The 3,771-nt window shown below is 35.6% G+C and overlaps 1 long non-coding RNA gene across 2 annotated transcripts; it reads right to left on the minus strand.

The window, feature by feature from the left end:
- Positions 1–204: 204 nt before the first annotated feature.
- On the minus strand, positions 205–3,383 carry LOC149798590 (uncharacterized). Of its 2 annotated transcripts, XR_016420830.1 has the most exons (3): positions 3,250–3,373; positions 1,147–1,257; positions 205–654 (listed from the first exon to the last, which is right to left on the minus strand). It is a non-coding gene; the product is annotated as an uncharacterized LOC149798590 (long non-coding RNA). The 2 variants fall into 2 exon arrangements; XR_016420831.1 differs by lacking the exon at positions 1,147–1,257 and having other exon boundaries at positions 3,250–3,383.
- Between the last annotated feature and the right edge of the window lie 388 nt (positions 3,384–3,771).

Genomic DNA, 3,771 nt, shown 5'->3' on the forward strand with positions numbered 1-3,771 from the left:
GGTAATTGAGTGTCCTCGGGAATTATTTGTAGTTGTTCACGTACAAACCCACGTTGAGGAGCAGTTGAATCTAGTCTGTAGATTGCTGGTTTGCCAGTGGATCTTGTCACGGTGGATATCTTGTGTGTCGTAATGCTCCAAATAGGATCAGTCGCTCTTTTTTTACCACCTTCAAGTTCACCTCGTTCATATAAATATCTTAGGGTCACATTACCTAATACTGGCTGTGTTGAAAAATCACGTCGTTGTACGGGTATATGTTTTTGGTAATTGCGTTAATAGGCGTCATATTGGTTGTTCTAGTAATCTCATTATTTAATGCGGCTATCACACTTGGTAATCTTGCAACCCATTCCCGAGATCTTTAATCTTGAATGAATTCCTTCGCGTATTGATATCCAAATAACCGCTCAGCAAGTGTTCGATTAAATCGTTCAACAATTGCCTGATCACGATGAATTGCAGTGTGTCCTCGTCTGATTTTGACATTATGTTGTTTCATCAACGATGATACTGGACCAAGAAATTCTTTGCCAGGATCAACCTGTAGCAGCTGTGGCCATCGTAATGGTCTTCGTTGATAAATTCGTTCAAACGCATCGGCTACTTCAGATGATGTTTTCGTTGATAATGGTTCTGCCTCTTTGTATCTACCTGCAACATGAACTACAGTTAACGCGTATTTATATGTTTTTCTACGTACAGTATCATGTGGTAAAAACAGAATATCTGCTTGATGAACTTCATTAGGAACACTAACATCGAAATACGCGCACTGAATTCGTTTCGGTGATGGTAGGTAAATTTGCCATATTGCTTGTTTGGATAACCACGCTTTAGCAGTAGATTGCTTGACTTTTGCTGCATCAGCGAGTTTACTAATTGCTGCTTTACCCCTCCAATATCCCCTTGGACTATAATAAATTGATTCCATTTATAATTAACGAGCCCCTAATACGAGTTTACCTTTCATTGCAGATTTTACTAACCAATTAGCTAATGATTCTCTGATATTTTTATTTTTTATGGAATCTAGCGAATGAATCAACTTCACATCTGCAATATGCCTATGTTGTAGATCTTTATTTTTATAAGCCACATCATGAACGTGACATGCTTTATCAATATCATTTATGGGATACTCACCTGATTTTGGTTGATCTTGATTGTCAAGCCTGATATCAAGTCGAGTACCAGGACCACAATAATTATATCCTGGTAGATGTTTTGCTCCAGGGTATTTAGCCCATGGGGTTCCTGGGAAATTTGACATTAATTTAGCAATATCACCACCATCTTTCATGGGTAAAAACTAAAACTTTTTTCTGTTCCATACTGCACATCTTCCACCATATGCTATTCTTCCATTTTTTGTTGTAACCGTGGATAAATCATTAGTCGGAGTTTTAACTTTGCAACGTAAACAATATAGATTCATATTATTTATATATGGATATAATTGATTTCTCAGCGACATGAAAACAAGAGCCAGATAAACACCATCCTGCGTTGCCAAATTCGATCAGAATGATAATAATAGGTCCATCTGGATCGGGTAAGATGCAATTATTACTTAATTTGATAATGAGATGGCTAAAATGGGATAAATTATATTTAGTAGCACCATCAGTTGATGATCAACGATGTTATGATGTACTTAAAGATTTCAATGAAAACGCAAGATTGCTGGACGAAGATAATGATGTTATAGAGTTTATTACCGATATTGATGAAGCGCCGAGCGTTGATGTTTTAGACAGATTTATTAATAATTTAGTTGTATACGACGATGTGATGCTGGACAAACAATCAAATCCTGCCAGAATTTTTTCACGTGGCAGACATAAAAACACTGATGTGATCTATGTTACTCAGCGATACACACAAATACCAAAAGCGATCAGAGATAACTGTAATATTTTAGTTATGTTTAATGGAGTTGATACGCATACGCTGCGAAATATTCATCAAACTTGGTGTAGCGGTGACATGGATATAATTAAATTCAGAAATTTCTTTTCACAAGCACAATCAACCCAGCACGGGTTTATAACAATAAATTTGCATGATCCTAGAACAAGATATCGTATTGGACTCGATACAATTTTTGGATAAATTGATTATAACAATAAATTTACATGATCCTATTACAAGATATTGTATTAGACTCGATAAAATGTTTGGATAAATTGATAGTAGCAGAGGGGGTGGGGATCTCTGGTATGTAAACACAACTCTCGGTCTGGTTTGTAGTGACCTTATTTTTTTTTATTTCGGAAGAAGCTTATATTTTAAGCAAATTAGGTTTGAGACAAGTGGTCTGTTCGCCCCCTCTGCTGCTGCCCTTCATCACTCGACAAGATGTAACGAAAATAGGAATTCCTAGCACAGTATCATTTCATCGTTTGACACGATGGCACAAAGGAGGGACTTTTTAGTACAGTATTCAAACCAAGCTACTTAAAATCAGTTACTCGCGTGAGAAGTTGAACTGTTGGAAAAACATAATGCGAATCATATTCGACAATCTCGTAGTGACTTTCCTTGTCTAAACATTATTTGATCAGGAAAGGTTCTCTCCCTTTTCTAGAAAGGCTTAAAATTATAAATTATTATTAATGATGATAATGAAACACAAACTTCAGCATAAATTGAACTGTGACTGCCCTATCATGATTATATATATATATATATATATATATATATATATATATATATATATATATATATATATAACTATCTAACCACGGGCACCACGCAAACATTTGTACCGCCACCCCCCACCCCCATCACTGTCACTTTCATTTTCTTTTCCTGATTGGGTCGGGCCCCCACCAACACGGCTGCGCCCCCACAGCACGGTTGTACCTGGTACCACTTTATATATATATATATATATATATATATATATATATATATATATATATATATATATATATACAGGTCAGATAATTATAATTTCCTCCCCACTGAGGAAAACCCCGCGGTCAGCAACCCACAGTGCTCTTCGCTTTGCCTGCATTTCGTAAACATGTACACTACTTGTGAAGCTGAATGGTCTTATTCAGATGACCATTGTGTTGTGGAGACATTTGAGCATTTGCCCTATGTACGTTATTATGGGTTGTTCAAAAAGACAAACAAGAAGTTGGAAGAGTCTTAGAAACTAATTAAATATAAAGTTTTGATTATTGTAGCAGTTTATGAAACAAATGTTTGGTTTTTGGTACTAGATATTAGCATACTTACCAGTGGTCTGAAGTCATTACAAGGCATGATTTAAACTGTTTTCTAGTTATATAACAGTACTTACAAGGTTTATCTACTTGTATTATGATGAACGTTACAATACGATGAGTAATCGGGATTTCACATTACCTTAGTGTATCTAAGAGTGTGCATAGCGTCTTTGCATAATGCAACTAATACATGAGATATGTAAAAAAAAGTAGTCGAGATAAAAATAACAAACATGTTCATGTTTCCAGAAGTATATGCATCTGTACCGCGTGATATGATGTACACTTTATGCTTATGTTTGAAATTAATAACGTTTAAGCCAGCTCGACACATAACCATGAAAATAAGGATTATGAAAATTAATCCCTCGATCTCTCTGTGTTATCGAGTACATTTTCACTGGAATTTATTGGGGTCAAGGAGTTTACATAACATATCACCAGAAGAACTCGTGATACATTTTTCGAAAACCGAAAGTTAGGTGATTCCTGGAAATGTAATATCTATCCCAGCCAGTTAATTAAAGATATC

The sequence above is a fragment of the Sinohyriopsis cumingii genome, chromosome 5, assembly GCF_028554795.1.
Source record: "Sinohyriopsis cumingii isolate HCF-2022 chromosome 5, ASM2855479v2, whole genome shotgun sequence".
Classification (NCBI taxonomy): domain Eukaryota; kingdom Metazoa; phylum Mollusca; class Bivalvia; order Unionida; family Unionidae; genus Sinohyriopsis; species Sinohyriopsis cumingii.